The sequence below is a fragment of the Lycorma delicatula genome, chromosome 4 (assembly GCF_047948215.1).
Source record: "Lycorma delicatula isolate Av1 chromosome 4, ASM4794821v1, whole genome shotgun sequence".
NCBI classification, from domain to species: domain Eukaryota; kingdom Metazoa; phylum Arthropoda; class Insecta; order Hemiptera; family Fulgoridae; genus Lycorma; species Lycorma delicatula.
This window is the reverse complement of record NC_134458.1, coordinates 107,033,067-107,055,024: the sequence shown is the minus strand read 5'-3', so window position 1 is coordinate 107,055,024 and position 21,958 is coordinate 107,033,067. Positions and strand designations below refer to the sequence as shown.

At 32.4% G+C, this 21,958-nt stretch overlaps 1 protein-coding gene and 4 non-coding genes across 5 annotated transcripts in view; all 5 read right to left on the bottom strand.

Annotated features, from left to right (window-relative positions):
* Window positions 1-21,958, bottom strand: part of LOC142322689 (guanylate cyclase 32E) — an 857,649-nt gene that overhangs the window by 663,669 nt on the left and 172,022 nt on the right. The gene's annotated exons all lie outside the window — the stretch shown is intronic.
* On the bottom strand, window positions 713-833 carry TRNAL-CAA (transfer RNA leucine (anticodon CAA)). Its single transcript has 2 exons — window positions 796-833; window positions 713-758 (listed from the first exon to the last, which is right to left on the bottom strand). It is a non-coding gene; the product is annotated as a tRNA-Leu (tRNA).
* On the bottom strand, window positions 1,868-1,988 carry TRNAL-CAA (transfer RNA leucine (anticodon CAA)). The gene is made up of 2 exons: window positions 1,951-1,988; window positions 1,868-1,913 (listed from the first exon to the last, which is right to left on the bottom strand). It is a non-coding gene; the product is annotated as a tRNA-Leu (tRNA).
* Window positions 3,276-3,396, bottom strand: TRNAL-CAA (transfer RNA leucine (anticodon CAA)). The gene is made up of 2 exons: window positions 3,359-3,396; window positions 3,276-3,321 (listed from the first exon to the last, which is right to left on the bottom strand). It is a non-coding gene; the product is annotated as a tRNA-Leu (tRNA).
* On the bottom strand, window positions 6,289-6,409 carry TRNAL-CAA (transfer RNA leucine (anticodon CAA)). The gene is made up of 2 exons: window positions 6,372-6,409; window positions 6,289-6,334 (listed from the first exon to the last, which is right to left on the bottom strand). It is a non-coding gene; the product is annotated as a tRNA-Leu (tRNA).

The following is a 21,958-nucleotide window of genomic DNA, read 5'->3' as shown; positions in this document are numbered from 1 at the left end:
AATAGATAAGAAAGAAAAAAAATAACAAGTAAAAGAGAAAAATTCAATAAATTAACATAATGGTTTGCCGTGATTTAGTCTAAAACGTCTCTCAGATTAGTTAAAACATATTTCCTATGAAGAACTTTAATTTTTTAATAATCTTAACCTAAAGGGCAGTTAGATGTTCACACAATTTTCTTATTTTTATTAATTATCCGTAATTTAATTTAATTTTAACACAAAATATATTTTATATATAAATAACACGTAAATTAACGCATTAACGCAGGGACCACTCCTTTTTCATTGTTTTATGATTTCTTCCATCAGTCATATCTGTAACTGAATTTTAATTTAATATTTACAAATACTATACATTGGATGACAACAGTAAATTAAGTATTTACCAGCACGGTAGATCTACTCTCAGATGCAGATGCAGCGAGTCGCATTGCACTTAGTAACGGTGGCATGGCTGTTTAGTTGAGCCGCTGCGCTACACACCGTCGCACCTCTAAAAATTCGAAATTCAAATAAAACCCGAAAAAAGTTTTTAGAAATTTATCATTTGCAACACGTAGTTTTACGAATATCTCGTTTAGTATAGTTGGAAATCGGAAAAATTTACAATCATTTTTAAAATTTCTATCCTTCTTCATTCCCTTTCAAACACCTACAGGTTTCTCCCTACGTAGAAGAAAAATGTTTGGTTAATAAAAAAAAAAAATTGTGCCAGAAGTGGGATTCGAACCCACGCCCTCGTAAGAGGACCAGAACACCCAGCTCAGACGATGTCTGATAAGGTTATGAATCCTTGAGTCTGGCGCCTTTGACCACTCGGCCATTCTGACATCTTATGTAGTCGTCGTTAAATCTTTCTACAAAATTTAATTTTACGCAATTTTCTTACTTTCATTAATTACTTGTAATTTAATTTAATTTTAACACAAAATATATTTTAAATATAAATAACAAGTAAAATTATATTTTAATGCACATAAATTGATCATCAAAACTACGTAAAACAATTGTGTAATAATAAATAAAAGAGGATAGTGTGCGCGTAGGATTATAAAGTAGTGTGCAAATTGGTGGTTTCCTCTTTCCATTCCAGCAGAAATTTTTTTCCAATGTAAAAAAAGAAATTTAATGGGTCTAAAATATGAGTAGAATAGATAAGAAAGAAAAAATATAACAAGTGAAAGAGAAAAATTCAATAAATTAACATAATGGTTTGCCTTAATTTAGTCTAAAACGTCTCTCAGATTAGTTAAAACATATTTTCTATGTAGAACATTAATTTTTTAATAATCTTAACCTAAAAGGCAGTAAGATGTTCACACAATTTTCTTACTTTTATTAGTTATCCGTAATTTAATTTAATTATAACACAAAATATATTTTATATATAAATAACACGTAAATTAACGCATTAACGCAGGGACCACTCCTTTTTCATTGTTTTATGATTTCTTCCATCAGTCATATCTGTAACTGAATTTTAATTTAATATATACAAATACTATACATTGGATGACAACAGTAAATTAAGTATTTACCAGCACGGTAGATCTACTCTCAGATGCAGATGCAGCGAGTCGCAAGCGAGTCACATTTCACTTAGTAACGGTGGCATGGCTGTTTAGTTGAGCCGCTGCGCAACACACCGTCACACCTCTAAAAATTCGAAATTCAAATAAAACCCGAAAAAAACTTTTAGAAATTTATCATTTGCAAGGAGTAATTTTGCGAATATCTCGTTTATTATAGTTGGAAATTGGAAAAATTTACAATTATTTTTAAAATTTCTATCCTTCTTCACCCCCTTTCAAACCGAATAAGGCTCCGTAGAAGAAAAATGATTGGTTAATTAAAAAAAAAATTGTGCCAGAAGTGGGATTCGAACCCACGCCCTCGTAAGAGGACCAGAATACCCGGCTCAGACGATGTCTGGTAAGGTTAAGAATCCTTGAGTCTGGCGCCTTTGACCACTCGGCCATTCTGACATCTGATGTAGTCGTGGTTAAATCATTCTACAAAATTTAATTTTACACAATTTTCTTACTTTCATTAATTATCCGTAATTTAATTTAATTTTAACACAAAATATATTTTATATATAAATAACACGTAAATTAACGCATTAACGCAGGGACCACTCCTTTTTCATTGTTTTATGTTTTCTTCCATCAGTCATATCTGTAACTGAATTTTAATTTAATATATACAAATACTATACATTGGATGACAACAGTAAATTAAGTATTTACCAGCACGGTAGATCTACTCTCAGATGCAGATGCAGCGAGTCGCATTGCACTTAGTAACGGTGGCATGGCTGTTTAGTTGAGCCGCTGCGCTACACACCGTCGCACCTCTAAAAATTCGAAATTCAAATAAAACCCGAAAAAAGATTTTAGAAATTTATCATTTGGCAAGCCGTAATTTTGCGAATATCTCGTTTAATATAGTGGGAAATCGGAAAAATTTACAATCATTTTTAAAATTTCTATCCTTCTTCACCCCCTTTCAAACACCGATAGGTTTCTCCCTACGTCGAAGAAAATGTTTAGTTAATTAAAAAAAAAAAAATTTGGCAGAAGCGGGAGTCGAACCCACGCACGCCCTCGTAAGGACCAAAAACCCGGCTCAATCAAGGAAATGAATCCTCGAGACTGACGCCTTTGACCACTCGGCCATTCTGCCATCTGATGTAGTCATCGTTTAATCTTTCTACAAAATTTAATTTTACACAATTTTCTTACTTTTATTAATTTGTAATTTAATTTAATTATAACACAAAATATATTTTATATATAAATAACACGTAAATTAACGCATTAACGCAGGGACCACTCCTTTTTCATTGTTTTATGATTTCTTCCATCAGTCATATCTGTAACTGAATTTTAATTTAATATATACAAATACTATACATTGGATGACAACAGTAAATTAAGTATTTACCAGCACGGTAGATCTACTCTCAGATGCAGATGCAGCGAGTCGCAAGCGAGTCACATTGCACTTAGTAACGGTGGCATGGCTGTTTAGTTGAGCCGCTGCGCAACACACCGTCACACCTCTAAAAATTCGAAATTCAAATAAAACCCGAAAAAAACTTTTAGAAATTTATCATTTGCAAGGAGTAATTTTGCGAATATCTCGTTTATTATAGTTGGAAATTGGAAAAATTTACAATTATTTTTAAAATTTCTATCCTTCTTCACCCCCTTTCAAACCGAATAAGGCTCCGTAGAAGAAAAATGATTGGTTAATTAAAAAAAAAATTGTGCCAGAAGTGGGATTCGAACCCACGCCCTCGTAAGAGGACCAGAATACCCGGCTCAGACGATGTCTGGTAAGGTTAAGAATCCTTGAGTCTGGCGCCTTTGACCACTCGGCCATTCTGACATCTGATGTAGTCGTGGTTAAATCATTCTACAAAATTTAATTTTACACAATTTTCTTACTTTCATTAATTATCCGTAATTTAATTTAATTTTAACACAAAATATATTTTATATATAAATAACACGTAAATTAACGCATTAACGCAGGGACCACTCCTTTTTCATTGTTTTATGTTTTCTTCCATCAGTCATATCTGTAACTGAATTTTAATTTAATATATACAAATACTATACATTGGATGACAACAGTAAATTAAGTATTTACCAGCACGGTAGATCTACTCTCAGATGCAGATGCAGCGAGTCGCATTGCACTTAGTAACGGTGGCATGGCTGTTTAGTTGAGCCGCTGCGCTACACACCGTCGCACCTCTAAAAATTCGAAATTCAAATAAAACCCGAAAAAAGATTTTAGAAATTTATCATTTGGCAAGCCGTAATTTTGCGAATATCTCGTTTAATATAGTGGGAAATCGGAAAAATTTACAATCATTTTTAAAATTTCTATCCTTCTTCACCCCCTTTCAAACACCGATAGGTTTCTCCCTACGTCGAAGAAAATGTTTAGTTAATTAAAAAAAAAAAAATTTGGCAGAAGCGGGAGTCGAACCCACGCACGCCCTCGTAAGGACCAAAAACCCGGCTCAATCAAGGAAATGAATCCTCGAGACTGACGCCTTTGACCACTCGGCCATTCTGCCATCTGATGTAGTCATCGTTTAATCTTTCTACAAAATTTAATTTTACACAATTTTCTTACTTTTATTAATTTGTAATTTAATTTAATTTTAACACAAAATATATTTTAAATATAAATAACAAGTAAAATTATATTTTAATGCACATAAATTTATCATCAAAATTATGTAAAACAATTGTGTAATAATAACTAAAAGAGGATAGTGTGCGCGTAGGATTATAAAGCAGGGTGCAAATTGGTGGTTTCCTCTTTCCATTCCAGCAGAAAATTTTAGTTAATGTAAAAAGTTAATGAAATTTAATGGGTCTAGAATATGAGTAGAATAGATAAGGAAGAAAAAATATAACAAGTGAAAGAGAAAAATTCAATAAATTAACATAATGGTTTGCCTTAATTTAGTCTAAAACGTCTCTCAGATTAGTTAAAACATATTTTCTATGTAGAACATTAATTTTTTAATAATCTTAACCTAAAAGGCAGTAAGATGTTCACACAATTTTCTTACTTTTATTAGTTATCCGTAATTTAATTTAATTATAACACAAAATATATTTTATATATAAATAACACGTAAATTAACGCATTAACGCAGGGACCACTCCTTTTTCATTGTTTTATGATTTCTTCCATTAGTCATATGTATAACTGAATTTTAATTTAATATTTACAAATACTATCTATCCATTGGATGACAACACTAAATTAAGTATTTAACAGCACAGAAGATCAACTCTCAGATGCAGATGCAGCGAGTCGCAAGCGAGTCACATTGCACTTAGTAACGGTGGCATGGCTGTTTAGTTCAGCCGCTGCGCAACACACCGTCGCACCTCTAAAAATTCGAAATTCAAATAAAACCCGAAAAAAGTTTTTAGAAATTTATCATTTGGCAAGCCGTAATTTTGCGAATATCTCGTTTAGTATAGTTGGAAATCGGAAAAAATTACAATCATTTTTAAAATTTCTATCCTTCTTCGCCCCCTTTCAAACACCAACAGGTTTCTCCCTACGTCGAAGAAAATGTTTAGTTAATTAAAAAAAAAAAAATTTGGCAGAAGCGGGAGTCGAACCCACGCACGCCCTCGTAAGGACCAAAAACCCGGCTCAATCAAGGAAATGAATCCTCGAGACTGACGCCTTTGACCACTCGGCCATTCTGCCATCTGATGTAGTCATCGTTTAATCTTTCTACAAAATTTAATTTTACACAATTTTCTTACTTTTATTAATTTGTAATTTAATTTAATTTTAACACAAAATATATTTTAAATATAAATAACAAGTAAAATTATATTTTAATGCACATAAATTTATCATCAAAACTATGTAAAACAATAGTGCAATAATAACTAAAAGAGGATAGTGTGCGCGAAGGATTATAAAGCAGGGTGCAAATTGGTGGATTCCTCTTTCCATTACAGCAGAAATTTTTAGTTAATGTAAAAAGTTAAAGAAATTTATTGGGTCTAGAATATGAGTAGAATAGATAAGGAAGAAAAAATATAACAAGTGAAACAGAAAAATTCAATAAATTAACATAATGGTTTGCCTTAATTTAGTCTAAAACGTCTCTCAGATTAGTTAAAACATATTTCCAATGAAGAACTTTAATTTTTTAATAATCTTAACCTAAAAGGCAGTTAGATGTTCACACAATTTTCTTACTTTTATTAATTATCCGTAATTTAATTTAATTTTAACACAAAATATATTTTATATATAAATAACACGTAAATTAACGCATTAACGCAGGGACCACTCCTTTTTCATTGTTTTATGATTTCTTCCATCAGTCATATCTGTAACTGAATTTTAATTTAATATTTACAAATACTATACATTGGATGACAACAGTAAATTAAGTATTTACCAGCACGGTAGATCTACTCTCAGATGCAGATGCAGCGAGTCGCATTGCACTTAGTAACGGTGGCATGGCTGTTTAGTTGAGCCGCTGCGCTACACACCGTCGCACCTCTAAAAATTCGAAATTCAAATAAAACCCGAAAAAAGTTTTTAGAAATTTATCATTTGCAAGACGTAGTTTTACGAATATCTCGTTTAGTATAGTTGGAAATCGGAAAAATTTACAATCATTTTTAAAATTTCTATCCTTCTTCATCCCCTTTCAATCACCTACAGGTTTCTCCCTACGTAGAAGAAAAATGTTTGGGTAATAAGAAAAAAAAATTGTGTCAGAAGTGGGATTCGAACCCACGCCCTCGTAAGAGGACCAGAACACCCAGCTCAGACGATGTCTGACAAGTTTAAGAATCCTTGAGTCTGGCGCCTTTGACCACTCGGCCATTCTGACATCTTATGTAGTCGCCGTTAAATCTTTCTACAAAATTTAATTTTACGCAATTTTCTTACTTTCATTAATTACTTGTAATTTAATTTAATTTTAACACAAAATATATTTTAAATATAAATAACAAGTAAAATTATATTTTAATGTACATAAATTTATCATCAAAACTATGTAAAACAATTGTGTAATAATAACTAAAAGAGGATAGTGTGCGCGTAGGAGTATAAAGTAGTGTGCAAATTGGTGGTTTCCTCTTTCCATTCCAGCAGAAATTTTTTTCTAATGTAAAAAGTTAAAGAAAGTTAATGGAACTAGAATATGAGTAGAATAGATAAGAAAGAAAAATATAACAAGTAAAATCGAAAAATTCAATAAATTAACATAATGGTTTGCCGTAATTTCGTCTAAAACGTCTCTCAGATTAGTTAAAACATATTTCCTATGAAGAACTTTAATTTTTTAATAATCTTAACCTAAAAAGCAGTTAGATGTTCACACAATTTTCTTACTTTTATTAATTATCCGTAATTTAATTTAATTTTTACACAAAATATATTTTATATATAAATAACACGTAAATTAACGCATTAACGCAAGGACCAATTTTTTTTCCTCGTTTTGTGATTTCTTCCATCATTCATATGTGTAACTGAATTTTAATTTAATATTTACAAATACTATCCATTGGATGACAATAGTAATTTAAGTATTTAACAGCACAGAAGATCTACTCTCAGATGCAGATGCAGCGAGTCGCATTGCACTTAGTAACGGTGGCATGGCTGTTTAGTTGAGCCGCTGCGCAACACACCGTCGCACCTCTAAAAATTCGAAATTCAAATAAAACCCGAAAAAAGTTTTTAGAAATTTATCATTTGGCAAGCCGTAATTTTGCGAATATCTCGTTTAGTATAGTTGGAAATCGGAAAAAATTACAATCATTTTTAAAATTTCTATCCTTCTTCACCCCCTTTCAAACACCTACAGGTTTTTCCCCAGGTCCTTACGAGGGCGTGCGTGGGGCACGCCCTCGTAAGGACCAAAAACCCGGCTCAGTCAAGGATATTAATCCTTGAGTCTGGCGCCTTCGACCACTCGGCCATTCTGACATCTGATGTAGTCATCGTTAAATCTTTCTACAAAATTTAATTTTACACTATTTTCTTACTTTTATTAATTTTTGTAATTTAATTTAATTTTAACACGAAATATATTTTAAATATACATAACAAGTAAAATTATATTTTAATGTACATAAATTTATCATCAAAACTATGTAAAACAATTGTGTAATAATAACTAAAAGGGCCCTGAGATAGATATTCCCCACGTCCGGAACACAACATCTACGTTCCCCGTCCAGGGCGGCAACAGCTGTACTCAAGTACATTACATATAGCTGGCTAACGGGGTTCCGAGTGTTGTCGATTTACATCTATAGCCCGAATTACAGGACTGGACTTTACGGCCACCTGCAGATACGACATTATTAACGATTATGTACATGGATTAATACCGCCTTTAGAGCTGGCGTTGTGGCGGCCACGGTCAAAGTTATTTGCAGGTGTAACGGAGACCTTTCGTCGTCCACATGCCCCCCGTGATGGCAAGCATGTAGTTAAGGTGCCCATGTTCGGACCATGGGAGCCCTGAAAGCTTCGGTGTGTAGGGGCCTGGAGTCAGTGCAGATACTGCGCATCCGCTCTCTGCCAGGACATATGCCGGTTTCACCGGAGTACCGGAACGGATCTCCAGGGTTGGTAGCCCTGGAGTGGGGGTGTACCCCGGCGGCTAGCTTACTACAGAAGGGATTATTTGTTCATGGGAACTGAACAATTAAACGTGGCAGAGGGTTCACGCAAACACCCTCGTTTAGAACCGGCTGTTTCGCCTGGGGCGAAACGCCGAAAGAGTACGGAGATTAAGAGGATTGAGATTGAGGCTAGGAAAAGCTTGCAGAAAGCTTTTTTTAAGAGCAGCATCCCAAAACCTAAGTATTTGGTTATCACGAAGGAAGAAGGTAATTTCTCGGAGGTGAGTCCTTTCCTCATCGCTCGGGAAATAAACAAATGTGCTGGAGGCCCTGTTAAAGAAATAAGAAAAACTTTCACGGGACTTCATGTAGAGACTGTTAGTGATATACAGTCTCAGAAGATTCTAGGACTAAAGAAAATTGGAGAGCTAGCTGTACGTGTTGATCCCCACGGCACGCTCAACACTTCAAGGGGTGTTGTGGTCTGTCGGGATCTTCTTAACTGTACGGAGCAGGAAATTGTAGAAGAATTAGCGCCGCAAGGAGTATTAGAATGTCGGAGGTTGAACATGAGAAGGAATGGCGAAGTCCTTCCTTCTGCATCCCATGTTCTTACATTTAACCGGCCTACTTTACCGGAGAAGATAAGAGCGGGCATACAGCGGTTGGATGTGCGGGCATTTATCCCACAGCAAATGCGATGTTTTAAATGCCAACGTTTTGGACACACCGCTGTTAGGTGTTAGAGGCTGCAAATATGCGTGTGCGGTGATGCAGTTCATGGAGAGCCGTGTAAGGAGCCTCCTACCTGTATAAACTGCAGAGGACAGCATTCCTGTAGATCCAGGAACTGTCCTGTTTACAAAGACGAAGTGGCTGTGCAGGAAGTAAAAACCCTGCAAAAAGTCAGCTACTTTGAAGCAAAAAAGATCGAAAACACCCGCAGACCTAGAGCAACAACAACATATGCTCAGGCTGCGGCTGCTGTTCCTGCTCCTGCTCCAGTTGCTGTTGATGAGAGTGTAATCATCAACAAACTCGCACCTACCTTGGCTGGCTTAATTGAGAGGATAATCGAAAACTAAATGAAGCCTCTCAGCACTAAAGAACCTGTTAAGCCAAGAATAATTGTACAGCCTCCTGAAGACACATCTGCAAAACAAAAAGTCGCTCCAGCACAGAAGAAAACGGACAATAAACCTGATATCCAAGTCCGTCTTAGCGAGATTTTAGTTGAAGATAAGAAAGTGACAGCTACAGAGTCTGTTATGGAGGCTCCCAAGCCTCCTGTAACTGAAGTGGCCTCTAAGCCTCAGAGGCCACAAAAAATTTCACAGGGGGGACGAGTGTCCCCCCTTCCACGGGCGGTGACCGGTGCGCCCCACGTGTCGGGGAGCGGCCAGGTTGCCGCCTAAAATCGGCGCCTGAAACCGGCGCCGATCCATGCCCGTCGTCGTCAGCGGCTTCGGTGGTCTCCGATTCGGAGACCGGAAGCTACACCGTCGACGATGTTCTCCGCGAACATGATGCCGTTCGCAATATGGAGAAGAAGAGAAAAAAAAGGATGGCCGAAAGGAAAACCAAGATCATAATTTAATTAAAAAGCGAGTCGATTGTACAATGGAACATCAATGGATGTTTTTAAAACATCCATGAGCTCCAACGCTTGGTGCATGATGTAGACCCGATTTGTATATGTCTGCAAGAAACGCATTTCCGCCGAAATGAAAATTTTAAATTAAAAGGTTTCGATATATTTCGGCGAGATCAACCGCCAAATGTAAGAGTTAAAGGTGGAGTAGCTATATTAACATCGACTAGAGCTACCACCGAAGCGGTTGTTCTAAACACAAACCTACAAGCGGTCGCCGTTAGTATGAAGCGTCCGCTCCAGGTTACTGTATGCAGCATATACTTGCCGTATTTTGATTGGAATAAGGATGACATAGCAAGACTAATTTCCGAGCTTCCCCCACCTATTTTACTGGTGGGTGACTTTAATGCTCATAATTCTCTTTGGGGATCAGATCGAGTAGATCCCCGTGGAAGAGAACTGGAAGGGTTCCTGATGAATTCAGAACTTATTATTTTAAACGACGGATCAGGTACCTTTGTCAATGCCAGAGATGGATCGACGTCCGGTATAGATCTTGCACTCATAAGCGGATCGATAGCACCGAGGTATAGCTTCCAAGTCATAGACGATCTGCATGGAAGCGGTCATTTCCCGGTGCAAATTGTAACTGATGTTAAAAGAAAAACATATCCCGTCTCTAAAACATGGTTATTTGATAAGGCAGACTGGACGAGCTTCACAGCTAGAACGATACTCCCAGAAACAACTGGAGTTATCGGAGACGATGTCGACGCCATAACAAATGCAATAATTCAGTTGGCATCGAGATATACTCCCAAAACATCTGGGAAACTTACAAAGAAACCCGTTCCATGGTGGAACGATGAAATAAGTGAAGCTATAAAAAGAAAGAATAGGGCGTATAACGCCTTTAAGAAGCGTCCTATATAGAAAATCTTGTTGCTTTTAAGAAATACAGGGCGTATGCAAAACGTCTTATGATAGATTCGAAAAAACGATCCTGGCAGCAATACGTATCATCCATCGACAAAACTACTACTGCATCAGATGTTTGGAGGAAAGTGAAGGCGATTTGTGGGCGTAATGATTTTGCTCCCATAACTAGCCTTCAAGATGAAGATGAAATAAAAGATACTCCATATGAAATTGCAGAGCTGTTACCCAATCAGTTCGAAAAGGCCAGCAAAAAAGACAACTACAAGGAAGGTTTTCGAACCAAAAAAGAAGAACTCGAAGGTCTACTAAATTTTAGAACTGAGTATAATTACTCATATAATGTACCATTTAAAATGGAAGAATTCGCGAAAGCGTTGGAAAAATCAGGTAACACAGCTGCTGGTCCGGATGAAATCCACTATAATATGATCAGGCAGCTGAATACCACTGCAAAGCGTAGATTATTAGAACTTTATAATAAAATATGGCGGGATGGAACGTACCCGCAGCAGTGGAAAAAAGCTCATGTTGTTCCAGTACCAAAGAAAAATAAAAATTTAACAGACCCCAATAGCTACCGTCCTATTTCTCTGACGTGTGCTATTGGGAAAATATTGGAAAAAATGATTAATAATCGACTCGTCTGGGTTTTGGAAAAAGAAAACCTGATATCACCGTATCAAGCAGGTTTTCGACAATACCATTCTACCACTGATCAAATGATCAGCTTAGAGGACATTATATATAACAGCTTTATTAAAAGGAAACATTGTGTCGGAGTCTTCTTTGATCTTCAGAAGGCTTTCGATATGACCTGGCGTCATGGTATAATGCTCCAGATACATGAATGGGGCATTCGTGGCAATCTGCATATACTGCTCAGCAACTACATGAATGACCGTACCTTCCAAGTACGCGTCAACAATGAATATTCATGTGAAAGAATCTTGGAAAATGGCATACCGCAAGGTTCGCCGTTGAGCGGTACCTTGTTTACCATTGCCATTAATAAATTGATATTAACCATTCCAGTAGATATCAGCAAAAGCGTCTATGGCGGTTCTGGTCGCCCCGAGGGTGCTTAAACAAACTATAAATGAGACTCGTAGAAGAAAGAAAGAAAGATATGGTAGGTTAAGTTTTAATTTTAATTTTAATTTAATGGTCTTTTGGGAACCTATCTCAAATTTTAATATTGGGGCCCTTTACACCCCATAAGTGTTTTGTGATTGTCCTTGTCTTTATGTCTTAAATGTTTTGTGTAGTTTGTGCTTTTAAATAAAATGTAAGGGCCCTTTGCACCCTTACATATGACGATCCAGATGGTGATAGTAGTTTCTTTTAAAGATTGTGACGAGGGCTAATGACCTTAGCAGTCGATGCCCATAAAAATTCAGAAAAAATAAAATAAGTTAATCTCTCATATTTTCATCTATATCTAATGAATATAAATTACAGCCGGTCTGAATAAAAAGTAAAAACCAGTATAATTTTAAAACAAATAGAATATTATTTTAAATCCCTACAGCCATATTTCGTGTCCAGAAAAATCTGCTGAAAAAATTTCTTTCTCTCTTTTTTATAACAGAACTATAATTTATAAACGCTTTTGATATATGTGAATTATTATGATTTCCATATACTGTTGAAATTTCTTTGTTTATTTTTTAACATTTCCTAGTTTTATTTTATTTTGAAAAGTTATTATTTGGATTATTGAACATACGTATTCTATTGTATGGTTCCTAAAAATACTACAGGTTTTTAAATTAATTATCATATATTTTCAATGCAATAGAAATAAATAAATATAAACTAATGAATAAAATAAAAAAAAACTACTAAAAACTACTGTTTTATCCAATAGAAGCTGATCAGTGCTTGCTTTGCTCGTCCTTCGCGTCTAGCCAACTGTGTTTATTATTCTTATGCTTGTCAGAATGACACTGATAAACAACAATTAAGTTCCGTTCAATTTATAAAATATCATGTATTACAATTTCTTCAGAGAAACAATTCAGTCAGTACAGGACTGAAACCAGAGTAGTCTGAAGTATGCGGTATATAAATAGTAGCCCCATCTTAAAAATAGTAGTTGTAACTGGTTATCCGTCCTTCGTAAGGGAAAAAAGTTATTTTGTACAGTTTGTAGCGTTATCCGATAAACACAACGAGGAGATGACCGTACTTCATCTAATATTTTATTTATTTTTTAATCAAATAACGGATATAGGTACATCCAGTCGCGTCGCACACACAGTAACAATGGCAATCCTTGTGTTGGTCGAGTCGCAGCGCCGTCGTACACAGTCGCACTTTTAAAGCTACTTTTTTCGATAACCAAAACAGATATGGAAAAAGTCAAAGACGTTTTCTGTAGAAAATTTAATTTCAAATTTCAAATTTCACTACAAAGGGTTTTCGAATTTTATTTGGCCAATGATTTGGTCACAATAAAGTTGAATATCGGCAACAGAGATAATCTGGTTGTTACTGCTAGCCATTTAAATGGCCACCATACTGAAACGGTCAAACATTTCATAACAATAATAATCCTATGGTCTTTCCAGGTATAAAAACTATGTTTCCGGAAAATTTCAGCTCAATCGGACGAATAGTTTTTGCGTGAAAGAATAATACTCACAGAAATCGTTAGGTATCGTTAATACAGGTGATTCAAAGAAACGGGAAATTTAAAAAATTAAATAACGTTAATGAAAAATTTTTTTTAGAAAATGAATTTTATTTCATGTAATTGTACAAATGTTGCCATTTTAGGATACATACATTTTAGTTTATTTTTTAAAGATGACATCTTTCAGGTGACCTCCTCTTCTACGTAAACACTCACGTGGTCTCTTCGTTAAATTGTTCATGGTTTGACGTTAACATCTCAACTGGAATTTCCGCAATTGCTTCTCGGATCTTTGCCTTCAGTTCTTCCGTTGTAGCAGGTCTACTGTGGAACACTTTGCTTTTAAGGTGACCCCACAAAAAGTAATCGCAAGCTGAGAGATCAGGCGATGTGGGAGGCCATCTAATGTCACCATTTCGTGAAATGACACGTTATCCAAACAATCGGCGTACAGCTGCCATCGATATTCGTGCAGTATCTGACGTTGCTCCGTCTTTTTGAAACCAGCCTGTGCAAAGAATTGGTGGAAATCTCTTGTTTTGTTCCACAACAAAGGTTTCAAGCGTGGCTACGTAACGAGCCGACGTCACTGTAATCGCAATACCGTTGTCACCCTCAAAAAAATAAGGATCTATAACACCGTAAGATGACATAGCACACCACACTGTCCTTTCTGGCTGTGCAACGGACGCTGGTGTAGCTGCGTAGGATTTTCTTGTGCCCAGTATCTGAAATTTTGCTTGTTAACAAATCCACTGAGGTGGAAATGCGCTTCGTCTGACATCCACAGTTCGTGAACAAACTCTTCGTTATCATTTATCTTTTGAAGCATTACATTACAGAATTGTGCTCGCACAACTGCATCGTTCGGTTTCAGTTCCTGGACGATCTGCAACTTGTATGGATGGTATTGCAAGTCCTTCACTAACATTCTTCGAACACTTGATCTATGCAATTGTAAAGATGCTGAGAGACGACGGATTGACCGATGTGGACTTCGTGTGACAGCATGGTGTAAAGCTTGAACATTCTGTGGTGTGCGGACGGTTCGCTCACGGCCTGGAGGTTTATTTTTCATTGCCGAACCGGTTTCCTCAAAATTAGATATCCATGTTTTAATTGCATGTGCTGATGGAACACGGCCGTTCCGTCCCAGATTAAAATGACGGCGAAATTCTCTACGCGCTCCCTCCACACTCATAGTTTTTGTAAAACGCTTTGATAGGAAATGCACGTTGGATCCACGACAACTAAATGGCAGGTTAGGTTAGAGAGGCTGGCGCCACTTATCAAGTGGTACCAATCGCCCATGGCTACCAACACAACTTTCAAAATTTCCCATTTCTTTGAATCACCCTGTACAATTGAAATTCAGTTAAGAGGATTTATTTTTATCAGTTCGAAAAGGAAGATTTGGTCATAATCTTAAAATATAAATATACAAAAACTAATTAACGTCTAACGGCAAGCTGTATACTTCAAGAGTGCTAATATTAATCTCTGAATCCCTCCGATACTTATTTATAGATTAAAAATATAATATTTTTCAAAGTAATATAAATGAAAATTATTACAACTTTTTTGAATTTACTTATTTTTAAAAAATAAATAAATATTAAAAATTTTATTTTATTTTTAAATAAATATTTAAGAAATATATAAATATTTTTAAAGAATATAAAATAATTAAAAAAAGTTCTAGCATAATTGACTAAACCAGTTAAATATTAGCATAAATTTATTCGTTTATTCTACCTTGAATACCAAAAACGTGTTTAAAAACACATCAGATATCAATGTTTTGGATTATTTTAAAAGGTTGAATGCTATGAGAACTGATTGTGGATCTTAAGTTATATATACAGCTGAGCTTTTAAACTCTTTGCATTGCTTCACTTAAAAGTAACTAAACTATTTCCCAAAAATTATAAATTTTATATTATTATATAATAGCTGATTTTTACAAAATAAATTTATTTACAGAATAATTTTTTTCTTTAGGCCGGTAAATAAGATAATACCCAGAGTCGGGGATGTGCTATACATTTCTGCTTGGACTCTTGTTTTTTTTTTAATCACTATTAGAATAATTGTAGATAAAAAAAGAATTAAATACTATACATAAATTCCTTTAAATAGTTTTAAAAACTGCTACTTTCATTAGAAATTGTTTCTTCTTGTCTAAGTTCCTTTTGAATTAGAATTAAATGTTATAAGAAAGTGATAGATATTCGTAAAATAAAAAAAAATATTAATGTAAAGATTTTCCATGTTCATTGTCAACCATACAGACTTCCACTGTTGGATTTCATTATTTCAAATGACTGAAACTTATATTTCATCTTTATAAAAAAAAAAACAATGTTTTGTAATTTTAAGATCCCTATTTATGTCTCTTTCGAATTTAAATTTTATATTTATATATATATATATATTTTTTTTTTTTTTTTTTTTTTTTTTACGCACCATTTCACATCTCACTCATGATATGTAAAGCCCAAATTTATCATCACTTTTTAAATTATAATTACACATAATTTAGGATAAAATAAAATTTTATATAGAAAAAAATACTTATTGAAAAGAAATTGAGGAAAAAAGTTTTGTAGCAGTACAGTCAAATATTAATATTTTTTGTGTAACAGGCAACCTATTAACAAAGAAACCAATTAGCAAATAAGTTTCCGCTCAAAGAACAGCGAACACAAAAAGTTTACTTAAACTGATTGCAATTTCTATGGTTAAATAAGCGATAGACATGAGAAAATTTATACATATAAGGAACAAATTATATAAATAAATGAGGAAAGAAGGAGTAATACGACTAGTCAAAAATACTAATTAACAAATAAATATTATTTATTTCGGAAACATTACAAAACACTATTTAAACAGTTTCTTAATTAGAATAAGACTTAATTTACATTTATTTGATTTACATTTGTTACTAATATTTCATGTTTTACAGTTCATACCTACAGTTTGTCAATTAATATTAATTCTTATTTCATCTTTTATTAATTATTTACTTTTCCTGAGTGTCTTTTTGGGATTTAACGATCGAAATAGTCTTCAATTTAAGTAAACTTTTTTTGATTGAATTTTGTGCATATTTTTGTTTTCTAATGTATTTCAGTAATCGTGTAGAATAAATGTTTATCGTTGAGAAATTAATTAAAAAATAATAACAAAATTTACCTCCTACTTCTATGTTAAAGATTGTAGACTATCTTCCTCCTAATTACGCCGTTTAAAAAAAATTAAAAAAGAATTCGACGTTCTAAATTAATAGGTCTAAAGGTCAATAACTGAAACAATTTTTAATTCAGATTTTTAGGGATAAAGATTATTATACTTTTACCTTTAACTACTTTTACCTTAAAACTGTTATCGTATTAATAATATATTTAGAGAAAAATATTTTTTTTTTTTAATTTTCAGTAAGTAAATTGAAACAATAAAAAAAAATCTTGTGCAGTTCTGCGCAAGAAGATCGACTTTTTGACAATTTAATTAGGTTTTAATATTATTTTTAATTTAGTTTAATACTGCTAACAACAGATACCACAGATAAAAGAACACCAACCTACCAACTTGCAGCACCATAATGAACCACGCTTCTAACTTGCTCCCGCTCAAATTTTTTCGACATTAATTGAGTGAAATTCAAAAATGACTCAATAAATCTTCATAAAATTTTCACATGCACAACTTCAAATACACTACCATAACATATATATAAGTTTCAATGAAACTGATTTAGTAATTTAGGAGATTTTGAATAAATATAAGGAAATTACATTTTAAGTGAATGGTATTTTCGTACTCCTCATACCTCAAAACGTAAAGAAACTCCATTTTCACCTCCCAGTCACACCTTGCGACTAAAAATAAAACCTAATTTTTCTTTAAAAAAGAGAGAAAAACTTATTAAACTCAGAAATTCTAGCATTGATTTAGGTAAATTGTGGAAAATATTTCTTAAAAGTCTCTTCATCACTTTACTTGCTCGTATTATTTTATAATATTTATCACTTTCTTACACTACTACAATATATTCATCCCTAATCTATTTTTCTTTTTTAATTTAGTATATTTTATTTCGTTAATATATAAAAACTGTAGTTAAATTATTCTCATTACAGCTCTGAAATTTTCATAGGATCTGATGGAAGATCCCTATAAGCCGACTGTACTTAGTTCTAATGTAAAGAACAATATGTGCCACATAACACATAAACATTCTGTAGCCAGCTGCCAAGAATTTATCATAGGTTAGTTATGTTTTCTTTATCTAATTATAGAGTATTTATAAACTTTAGCTCCAAAATAGCTTAGAAAAATGGAAGCGAGTACGATCAAGTAAACTGACTCGATTCGCTAGCGATTCACTTTTCAATTACAAAGAATACGGTTAGATTACAATGAACTTACATTTAACCGATTCAGAGTTTTGATGGAAGAAATTCTTTTCTATTACACATGGTTGTAGATTAACCCGTTTCTGAAATTTAGATAGTTAAAATGTTAACACAAAATAACCTACAGAGAATTTTGTAATTAAATTTTTAGCATTTATGGTCTCTAGATATCAAGACATATACAAGCGTAGTAGGAAAATCGGAGATCACTTTTTCATAAATACCAATAATAATTTTTATATTATCTAAAATAATAATGATGATAATAAATTTACACCTTAAATCAAAATATATCGCTGAAATAAAATTATTCTCTCTTTTTTTTCTTAAATTTTCTAACTACATCTATGATAAAGGTTGAAAATTATTCTCGTTCTGATATTATGTCATTAAAATATAAAAAAGAAGACTTTAAAGTTCAGAAAAAATATATATATAATAGCATACAATTATAAAAATATAAATTAATTATTTTCTAACGCTTTTATGCATTGACGTTACGTTTAATACACTGAAATACGAGTGCAATTTTATGAAGTTTAATCCGCTTCATAACAATTAATTTTTATCAAAGTTACTTTAAAAGTAGTTCAATAGTAACAAATTTTATTATTTAAAAGTTTTTGAAAATATAAAGGCAAACTGATAGGAAACATATAAATTAAAAAAGTTGTATAAATTAATAAAGTTGCCATTTATCATACTCTACAAAAATCCATTTCCATATTCCGCACGTGCAAGCTTCAAAAACTTCTATATTGAATTAATGAATTAATTCATCATTACAAAAAAAAATAATTATTAATTATAAAATTTTGTAACTTGAATTTAGTATTTTTAAAAACAATACTAAAAAAGGGGCTTTTAAATGGTGGCTTTTATATTTCACCTCTTCAGTTTCAATATCGATGTCGATGTTTCACATTACTTTTTGCCTGAGTTCCGGTTGTAAGGCGGATAAATTTGAATTTTTTGAAGGTATTGTCATTGAATGTTTAAAAAAGTAAACGTAATCGGTAAATTTTAAATTGTAATCTCTTAATGTTTTATGTTTTAACTCAGTTCAAGTTAAATTTTTTGAAAAAAAAAACGTCCTAACATGATTTATAAACTGCATTATCAAAAGGATTTATAAATTTATCTACAAAATTATTTTTTGAAAATTCAACAATATTTGATGTGGAATTACTAAAACGCCCGGATTTTTGGCAATCTTGCAAAATTGTAATAAGTGTCCAAAAAATTATATTTTCAATTTAAATGTTACCTACATAAAATTTTACATTATGACGAAGTGAAATTTACCTGCGTATCAGTTAGTAAAATTAATGTGATTATCTATCATACCATATACTCGTTCGACATTTTGGATGCACTATCACGTCCTCTATTTCCCGATATTTTCCAATCCAATTATCTGTTTCGGCCGTATTTCATCCTCATTTCTATCTGCATTTCATACAAGAGTCTTTTTCTCAATTTTAAGTGTTATGGCAGCTATTCCCCAACTTTTAATTATATTGTAGTATTCCACTTCAATGTAGAAATCACAATCCCTACGTAAAAATAATAATTTACTACTAGGTATATATTCTTTGTTAATCTTTTTTTGACATATCCTATAGCTCCTTGTCATATGCAAGAATATTCAGTTAAATACTACTATTGTATTCTCAGAATTAGTTTAATTTCTATATTATTTTTTTTATCAAAATAAGCCGTTTAATTTTTATATCCAGTCCTGCTTGTTATTTTCCTCCCTAAGTTGCATACTGTTAATAAACTTTCCAGCTCGTCTTCAGTACTCGTGAGACTTCTAAATCATTTTCCCGTACCTATTTTTTCTCTTTAGTCTCCGGAATCACCGTAAGGTATTACTTCAGAGGATGGTATGAATAAATGTAAATGAAGTTTAGTCTTGTACAATCTCAGGTCGACCATTTCTGATATATGTGGTTAATTGAAACCCAACCACCAAAGAACACCGGTATTCACGATCTAGTATTCAAGTCCGTATAAAAGTACTGTAAATGCCTTTACTAGGATTTGAACCTCAGAAATTTAGACTTCGAAATCAGCTGATTTTCGATGGCAAACCTAACCTATATGACGAAAATTGTCGCTTCAAGATTTCTGCTCTAAAGGTCAAATAATACTACTATTTATTGAAACTATGACACTATTTATTGAAAAAATTTAGAAGCTTTACATGCAATCTTATTAATCCAAACTAATCTTTATAGAATTAATTATCACTCTATGTTAATTAAACTGCATAATGAATAACCGAAATAACCATTTGGTTTTATTATAAAATTATGTTGAGAAATGTAGGCCATGTTTTTTATTTTTCTATTGCACTAAATCTGTAGTGCAATATTTAGAAAACGTTTTTGTAGTCAAATATTTTTACAAATTCTTGATATGCTTGGTTTTCAATACAAATAAATTTAAAAACAATTTTATTCGATTTTTATTGATTTGAATAATATTAAATTTCTGAATAAAATTGTTTTAAAATTTTGTCTGGAATTTTTATTTGGCTAAATGGAAATTTAAAATCAGAAACCTAAAAAGCGGGCTTTCTACTCTCATTTTTTACATATTTAACATTTTTTTCAAGTAAGTGCTTATAAAATCACTCATGTCGCTCAAGAATTTGTATCCGTTAAGTATTACTATACCATTATTTGATTTTAGAGCAGAAATCTGGCCGAAATCTTTCGTTAACCGTAGGAAGAAAATAAAGCATTTCCAGACATATGTTTATTTGAAAGTTTTTTATTATTTTGGTGAGACGAACACATCTATAATGTATGGCAAAAACTAAATGAAACACCCAGTATATAAAATTACATTTATAACCAGAGTATTAACAATATAAAAAACATATAGTTGTAGATCTATTTAAATAAATTTAAAACAACAGGGTCATTGTTTGACCCGTACTTATGAACTTATATTAAAAAGAAATGGTACGATATACAATAATTATATCGTGATAAATATTAATATTATTTAAGTGTACCTTAACACGATAGACAATCTTTATTAATTTTCTCATAAGGAAAAAAAAGAAGTACGAAGAAAATTTTTATAAAATAATCCTACTACGATAAAAAAAGTATTTAATTAAATTAAAAATAAAATCTGCTAAACGATTTTTAAAGTAGATAATTTATATAATAGGTATGCTAAATAACGCTAAGTTCAACATCATATTTATGATCAAATTATGTAATATCATGTTACATGTACAATAAACATAAACAAGCACACGTGCATGCAAACTATACTGCCTGATATTTACATTGAACAGCTTCACCTAGAAATATGAGAAATAGTTCTATGCCGAAGCCAAATATTTTAATCGCACTGTGTTAAGTAACACGATGTTCAGATATGATTTAAGCGACAGTACTATCTATCTACATATATATATATATATATATATATATATATATAACACCGCAGAAGACAGCTAATATAATATTTTACCATAACAAATAGGCTTGAATTGGATTAATTTAGTGTAAAACAGTTCATAATATAGATTATTCAGAATAGAACTTCAGATTAACTGTAATCTCATTAACTACGCAGTTTAATTTTATAGCAGAATAAACTCGAGAGATAAATATTTTTAAATAATCTCTTTAGTAATAGAGTAAAGAACAAGGAAATAAAAATGTCATACTTTGTTGTGATTTTAATCATATTTAGATTATATCTTTGAAATCAGGATCGAAATCTAACCTCTTTACAATCAGGAAACATGAAGAGATCTTAGCATTTCTCCAGGCGAATTTCCATAAGTTTATAATCTACATCTTCTATTTCTTTAAAACTATCGCACAAGTAGCACGCGCAAGAATTAATATAAAATTCTCTAATACTGTGCTTGATGTAGATTACAAACCATATAATTATATGTTTTCGGTTTTCATGACAAAATAAAATTTAAAAAAATGTAGAATCATATTAAAAACTTTAAAAAAACGAATAATGCTGTAAAACTATAATCTATAATCTAAATTATAATATTCTAATTATAATCTATCTAAAATTACAATATTCATTAAAAAAACCAGCTGATTAAGCCGAAAAAGAAATTAAGAATTAAAAAAAGGCTATTTTTTTCAACATAATATAAGTTTATCATGTTTTAAAAAATACGAAAAAATAATTATTTTTTCTAATATGTTTTAAA